We start from the raw sequence: 8,475 nt of genomic DNA on the forward strand, positions 1-8,475 counted from the left end.
CGACGCAGCCTTCCTATCAGTAAGGACTATAATCATTGTGAGTCATGGTCCATGAACATTCAGTTGCATGGTCTCCGTGATATATCGTGGGCAGACGGCCACTGTGTATTCGACAAAGCCGGTGGAAGCAAACAATAAGGCGTTGCTGTCCATTCCGTAACCTTCGCGGCGACAGTCGACGTACCTGCCTCTGTCGAGGCAAACCCCGATGATAGGCAACCTGGATAGTACGAAGGAGCAGTCGAAGTTGTGTGTGAGTTGGTGTCAAGGACGAAATCACGAGCAATACATCACGCAACATCTAGCGGTAACCGTCGAAAACGTATGACCAAGTCGTAGCCGCTAATCGGCACAGAGGGATGACCTAATGGACCTAATTATGGTGGGGAACAAACGACCAATCAAAAGGAAGAAGAATCACCTGACGGCAATGGCGACATCAGTGATCTGGACTCCGGACTCGGCTTTTTCTACGCTCGACCTGCCAGAACACAGATTCGCTACCACCTCGCTCTCGTTGACTTGGATTTCCTTCAGCTAATTTCTGATTTCCTTCTTCCTTACCGCTATCGTTTGTTCTATCGCTAGCGTTTATCTTTCACCCTCTACCGTTTTGCACTGTCGTTAGCTTCTTCCTTTCGTTTAAATTATACTTCCTTGCTTGGTTTTCTTTTAAATTCAAATCAGTGTTTGCTTACCTGCCATCGCCAGCCAAGTGTAACGAATTCAATGGGCTTCGGTTGTTACGTAAAAATTAAAAAATATATTGGCCCAAATCATGAACGAAATCAAATAACGCGAGAAAAGAAATGTATCCAGGTAAGCGCATATGTATATAAATAAAAGTATAAATAAGTATAAATAAAAAGGACAGTGACACAACGTTAAAGGCAATAACCAAAATCTATTAAATATATTGTAAAAAAAGATAAAAAAATATATGTATAAATAAAAAAAGATCATTCGCACACACACATAAAAATAATGTCAAACAAAACTTGATGGAACATAAATAATTTAAAAGAATGACACAGATTTCACAGAACAATCTCTCTTTTGTTGTGACTTATCTTTTTCGTCTAGTCTCTGTCTTCAGTCGTCGAGTCGGTCCGTGGCATTTTATGAAATAATATAGAGCCCAACAGGGTCGTCGATATGTTTAAGTGTGTGTATATATTAACTTAATATTTAAAATACTGAAGATTGTAGGAGAAAAGTTTGCTTGGACAAGCTCATGTGTCGTATCTTGTTTAGACCACGTCTGTGGACCGACTGCCCAAATAGGTTGCGAATCCCAACGCGTCGCCAGTGCCGCATACATACATCCCAAAACAAGTCTCATGCATATACATACACACAGGCTCTGTATTTGAATCTCACACAAGGTAAGGCTTTTGCCTTTGTCGTACTGTTACGAGTTACTCATAATAATTTTTATTTCTCTCGTATCTTAGTTATTTCTTTCTTGGTTGCATCGAGTGATGCCAGTTTCTTTGACGTGAATTATGGTCCACGGCTCTGAGTTGCTGTAAGTCGTTGTGTGACTGCATGATTTCGTTCAATAATTAATTTTGTAAAAAATATCGTTCAGCGACCTCGTAGCTATCGAATAAATATCTTTTGAATCTCTGATTTCTCTGATTTTCCTGTGATTTTGTGCTAGAACTGCTTCTGTAATTTCTATCGTCCTTTTCTATTGCTATGTTTTCTTTTCCATTAATTTTCTATGCTGGTATTGCTTATTGTATTTTACTGCTTTTATATCGTACTGCCTATTCTATTTCATTTGCTTTTGTGCATGATTTTGTATCCCCAATCGAGTTCTAGGAGTACAGCCAAGCGTAGATTAAGCCGCTAATTACTACTTTTCTATCGCTTAATTATTACAAATTTTGTAGCGCTTATTATTTGTTATATTTTTCACGGTTCTTATAATATCGTATTTCTCTTTTAATTTAACTTTTGCTTAGTGTAAACCGGTGTATTTAGTGTATTTCTTTATCTTGCGAACCCTTTTATAGATTTCTCACTCTCATATTTTTATATGCTCTCGGTAATTATAAATCAGAATTTCTTTGTTAGTTTTACCTCGAATTTTCCAAAATTCTAGAATGTTGTTACCCCTTAACGTGTGACATGCACATAATGCATGCCATATAGAAAATATATACACAATACAAGTTTAGAAAATGCTATTAAATAAGTCTATCAATCGTATACACAGAAGTCTATTATAACAAAAATAGAAATATCTAGAATCAGAAGAACACTGAAAGTTCGTGGAAAGTCATAGAAGCTTCTTGACAACAGTCGCTCTTGTCGGCGCGCGTCCTTCTCAAAACAAACACTTAATCCTTGAATTAAGGAGGAGAAATAAGAATAAAATCATTTACGCTAAAGACAAAGCAACATCAAATAATACGAACTTCCGAGTAATAATTAACTGCGGAAGTTGATAAATAATAATAAAGATTTAGGATTCTATTTATTCCTAAAAATGCACAGAAAATTATGGGACGTTCCGGAAATACTTATGCAAATACAGAAGATCAAAAAAATCGTGTCATGCACTATATAAGCGAGGCAGCCCAGTGTTCCAGTGTTCAGTACCGCATAATTTATGAACTGTGAAAAGTCGATCTAGTGAAAGAATCTCCTCCAGAATTTGTGGTGACGAGACCGTAATAATAAACAACTTAGAATACTTTGATAAAATAATAATTTCGAAGTCTATGAAGTTCACTTCAATTAATTTATATAGCAAAGTATTTGTTTCGTTAATTACCCTGCTTAAAATATCGGATGGATGAATCAGGTCTTATCGAAATGTTTGACGATTTTTGTGTCCGGTATATATAAGCACCTATTCAAATTCTATTGTACTGTAGACCTGATTCATCATCCGATATTTTAACCAGGGTAGTCAAAGACTAATTAATCATTTTCTATCATTTCTTTATTTGCTTAATTTTATCTATTTTCCTTATTTTTTTTTTTGTATTAACTTTATTTTCTTTGTAAATACTTTTTTTAGTTTGGACTGTGCAAAATAGACTATCAGTAAGGTACTATTACTATATCAGTGTCAGTGTCGGTGTGTTAGTACACTATTTCAGGATTACCCTTCAATTATTAACACACCAAGGGCCAGTGGTCACAGTTACATAACATAATTACACGCAGTTCTTCCTTTATTGCAAAGTCGGCACTTGTTCGGCAATTTATGATAGGCTACGCCGATATCGCTAAGAGATCGCTCATCTGGACATCCGTTGTGTGATAGAGTCCCTACAAATGTTGTTGTGTCCCGCACGACACTTTAGTGGAGTCGGGGTATTTAATTTAAGATAAATTGTTCTGGTATTGTTTTTAGAACCTAACTATTTATTTACAAGTTAATATGAGATATGTTGATAATTCGTCGACTAGATAGTGAGTTAAATTCAGATATTCGATTGGTATTTGAAACTGTTAGGTATTTGTTGCTTGAGGTCTTGATAGGATTGTTGGTGGTTGATGTCTCGATGAGAACTGACTGTGTTGAAGTAAAAGAAAAAGGAATGCGAAGGAGTTTCAAGAAAATGTGGAGGGTGTGGAAGTTCGCTGATTCGTCAATTTTTCCTATTGGTTGATTATTGCGATTGGTGGGAATCCAGGATTGGTCAAGAAATTGCACCGGAAGTCTTGGTTATAGGGATGGAAATTATATATATAGGAGGAGAGTAGAAGCATGCAGGTATGACCTATGCTTGAACAATACGCGGTCCTTTCGGACTTTCGCGTACCTATTGTCCGGACAGGCCAGCGTCCACATCTGGCAGCCAACTGACTATTGATAATTGGTAAAAACCCAGGGGTAATAAAGTAGTGAAAAACCCGCGCTGGAAGTTCCATACGCCGCTTAGACGGTTCATTTATTGCTCGATATTAAGTTTATTGTTTAGGGTCGCAGTTTCTTCAGCGCGGTTTTGTATTGCCAGATGTGGGACTCCTGTCCTTTCCGGACAGCTCGATACAGCTTGGGAACCACCGTCCAGGGAAATCCCAACCGTACAAGAATATTTGGATTCAAATTGAAGAATTGGTTAATTGTATAAATTGGATTTTGTTGATACGCAACAAATGTTGTAATGTACAAGATATGTATCTTCAGTCAACGAGCCAGACATGGCAGCAAACGTTCTAACGTTCATTCGAATAAGGTAGTGAAGTCCGAAAATCAAAATTTAGTGAAGTAAGTTGGACCCCCGATAAATTTATAGAATTGTGAGGATAAAACTGAACTACATTCTTCTATTTCCAAAAAGTTTTACAGGTTTGGCTGCTGACTTTAGTTACTAGTTTCAGATTCACCAATTGGATATACTCATCATATAATCTTATTGCAAGAGATCGTAGTTATACGTCAATTGGTAATAACATATCTGCGGATTCGTCTTCACTTCCATACGCAAGGCGAAGACTGGAAGTCGTAAAACGAAGCCAGAAATCAGCAAGATATTGCAATGCGATTACGAATATATGGTAGCTAGGCCATACGCGCCTCCGAAATCCGGTGGCCAGCTCTCTTGAATTCTATAATTCCATACAGAAAATGTTGAATGCTGTATATATTACACAGCTACACGAAAAAAAATTCTATCCGGAGGTCAGGCCATGATTATTCATGGCGAGATTCATGGTTTTAGGGGGTTATGAGTTTCAATATATTAGGTATAACGGCCTGAGTATGGGCTTGGATTATAAGATTTGTTAAAGTTATGTTAAAAACTGACATGATGGGGTGAAATGTAATGAAAATGAACTAAAGCCTTTTAACCCCTTGGCATTTACGGCTATAAGATTGAGGGGTTATGAGTTCAAGGTGATATGGGTTTAAAAGGTTAAGAGGCTATCGTTTCAAGAGGTTATGGGATTCAATATATTAGCTATAACGGGCTCACTAGGCTTTGATTATAAGATTTTTCGAGGTTATGTTATTTTTCAGTTTAAACCTGCCATAGTGGGGTAAAATGGATTTCAGTTTCGGATTCAGCGACCCCAAAAACATATATTGAAAATGGCCTGACGACCAGGCCAGAATTGTTTTTTTATTTTCGTGTGGCTGTGAAGAGTTTTTGAGGTTATGTCAAAAACCTGACGTGATGGCGTAAAATTGATTCCGGATTCGGTTTCAGCCACCCAAAAAAAAAAATAATAATCACGATCCGACGCTCCGGGCAGAATTTTTTTTGTATTTTTTTGTGACTGTGTTATCATTTAAACAAGTTTGTAATATTTTTTTATCGTTAATATGTCATAACAATTAAAAATGATGTTTGATACCAGCCATAGAGTTAAATTAAATCAATTAGCGATATTCGAATTGAAATAAATAATTTGACAATTCAAATATACGAACATCGACCACGAGAACTTGATAATAAAAGAGTATCACAAAATATAGTTTTCAAATAATTTATTAGAACTTGGAATTGAATATTTAATAAGTCACATACATATACCTAGTACGTCTGACAATATTTTTTATTTGTTATAGCCCCTACCATAGCTCAACGACCGAATTGGACAGCCCGCGGTAAAGTTTCTTTTTTCCAACTTTTTTGATTATGATGTGAATTTAATAATATGCCCATAGTACACATCCAAAGTATTCAACTTAATTTCCTTTATTTCTCAGCAAAATAGATTCTACGATCCAGTGGCAGTTGCGAGGTTATAGCTACGGTGAAGCAAAATAAGACACAGCTGGTATCTCCTCCCCATCGCTCTGAATCTTGGCCGACTTAAGCTCAAACGAACACCTGAACAAGTACGACATTCTGCACCAGATCCTATTGAAACTACCATTTTGGATATGGTAAAAACCAAGGAGCAAATGACTACCCCGAATATGAGCAAATTTACGCCTCACGAGCATTTTTATTTGTCAATAGCGAATGACGTCCAGCATTTTAATTTATCTCTTAAACTTAAAATCATGCAAGCTGTGTTGGATGCCGCCATGCGAACTATTGATTACAACAGAAATACTCTCATAACGGTCTCTAAAAAGTGTTGCGAATAAAAATTCAAATTCATCCAATCTATTATCTTGTAATTAAGAAATATGTGATATTTTGCGATACCTTCATTTTCCCTTTCCGGACATTCTGGTCGTAAGAAGTAGGTGAACTTCCGCCACTGCCACGGAACCTCACCTTCCTGTACAAAATATTCTGCGTATTTCGTTCGTATGTTTTTCGCTGCCATTGTAGAACTTCAAGCTACAATAAGTTGTAGGTCTCGTAGTCCCACGTCGCTGTTATTTTCTCGCCATTCTCCAGGTTCCAAGTTACCAAAACGATCTATCCGGCCTACATATCGTAGCGAAATGTAACACCTTCTTTCCGGAGCCATACTTCATTATCTCTCAGAAAAAGATTTTACAATGCTTTCGCCGGGCTCTGGTAATGCATTGATAGCTGTTTTTAAAATACGCATCCGGTAAGTTGATACCCCAAACGTATATGCAATCGTAATCCTCGCTCGACTTAACCGATAATTGAATATCACTTGATTGGATATAGAGTTGTTACTAGGATATGGACGTATTAAATTTTCCATCAATGGGAAGGCCGGATCACCAACAAATACGTGTGATATGTGAGCATGCATTGCTACTCGGAATGGTAATTGGAGGTAACAGCGATAAAGTACTATTTGCGATGTACCTTCCAAAACTTGAGTTTTGGAATAGTCCACCATCACTTTCTCTTCCAGCAGATCCAATACTAACGTAATTGAACCAATATTGACCATCAGAAGCAGCAAGTAGTGCAATACTATAACAGGCTGACCCCGTATTATTAAAGCATTGCAATCTTCAGCATTTTTAGACGACTCTTCTTCCGTTAGTTTAGTGGGTACTTCCGATCGAAAAGCCATCCAAACTTCTTCCACTAATTTTTATGAACAATTATACACAAGATTTTTTCATTAAAAACTAGACGCAGAAAAACGTGTTTCTTTAGTCTTTTGCTTTTAGAAGCGAAACTTATTTAATGAATCCTGATTTCGTCAATGCATGGTCATTGGTACCTTCTTCGTTTTTTCAAAAATTCATTATTCCGTTATTTTTTTAGTTTGAGCGCAGGCCCTTTGGAAGAGAGTAGTGATTAATATGTTCCTTATTTATGCGGAGAACGGATGCTGTCGGATGAACAGTTTTTGCACAATTACGATTTGAATTTTCGAATACACAATCTTGCAGTGTGTCTGAATGCGTCACAAATGGTCCGATTTCAATTTTCCACACAGATTTTGATAGTAGAAGTATAGTATTACAAAAATATTTGCAAATATGACCAAAAACAGACGAGCACGCGATAACGGTTGAATAGTGGCGGTAAAACGATGAATGCTTTATTAGTTTTGTATTTATAAGCATAAAACTAAAAAAACATGTTATTCTGCGTATAGTTGCGAATAAAAAATTATAGATCATAGTTACAGCGAGTTCGAAACATGACAAAATACAACTACGGGTTGCCCTGCGTGTACTGGGACAGTCGGAATTGCGTGAGTAATTTTGTTTTGAAAAACACCTCTATTGCTTGGCCTATGTCGACCAAACCCACCAGCGTGCTGCCTGATACTGGTCTAATAAACTTCTCCTCGCTTTTCTTCTTCTTCTGCGCAACCACAGTAATACCGAGAGATTCATCTCATCCTCGTAATTCATCACAATAAATTCCATACTTTCTCACAGGTTTAATCTGACGCTTGCTTCACAAACTAAAATGAAACAAAATGCATCTGTACAAACCATGGCTGGCATGGCATGTGTCGAATTGGTCACTAGCGTCCTTTTCGTGTAGATCATGTGTCCACGAGGACAGTGCGCACCTCGTGCGCATGCGTCAAATTGTGCGAATTTAATTGGCCGACAGTTACCGCTTGATTGAGCAGCCGACGTAATACCAATCGCGACTGTCAGAAAACGTCCCTAGGAGTTCACAGCTAACGGTGGACTCCTAGGGTCATTTTCTGACAGTCACGATTGGTATTGCGTCGGCTGCTCAATCAGGCGGTAACTGTCGGCCAATAAGATTTGCAAAACTTGACGCACGCGCATAAGGTGCGCACTTTTCTAATGGACACACAGTATATGGACACTGTTGCCGTTTGCGGATGGCCGCAAGGCACCCAACGCAGCTCAACGCGTGCATGGAAACGAACAGTCGCACATTAGCATGAGGATACGCACAGTAATCCGGCGGCAGTGTGTGTTTGGCAGCACAAATAATTTATATGAATATTGCTTTATTTTGCTTTATTAATGCAAGTTCACCACAGCATTCGTTACCACTCTTTTATATCGACTGCCACATTGCCTTCTCGGTGCGTGGCGTCTCTTTTTTAAATGCAAGCTGCCAACCTAACAACTATTGCACTATTCATGCTGACAACCTACAGTGTGTTCGCGTCACGATC

The 8,475-nt window shown here is 37.9% G+C and overlaps 1 long non-coding RNA gene across 1 annotated transcript; it reads left to right on the plus strand.

The window, feature by feature from the left end:
* Window positions 1-695: 695 nt before the first annotated feature.
* LOC124411096 lies at window positions 696-5,901 on the plus strand. Its single transcript, XR_006929641.1, has 4 exons — window positions 696-819; window positions 1,255-1,385; window positions 5,540-5,578; window positions 5,681-5,901. It is a non-coding gene; the product is annotated as an uncharacterized LOC124411096 (long non-coding RNA).
* Window positions 5,902-8,475: the final 2,574 nt, after the last annotated feature.

This window comes from Diprion similis, chromosome 10, assembly GCF_021155765.1.
Source record: "Diprion similis isolate iyDipSimi1 chromosome 10, iyDipSimi1.1, whole genome shotgun sequence".
Taxonomy (NCBI): domain Eukaryota; kingdom Metazoa; phylum Arthropoda; class Insecta; order Hymenoptera; family Diprionidae; genus Diprion; species Diprion similis.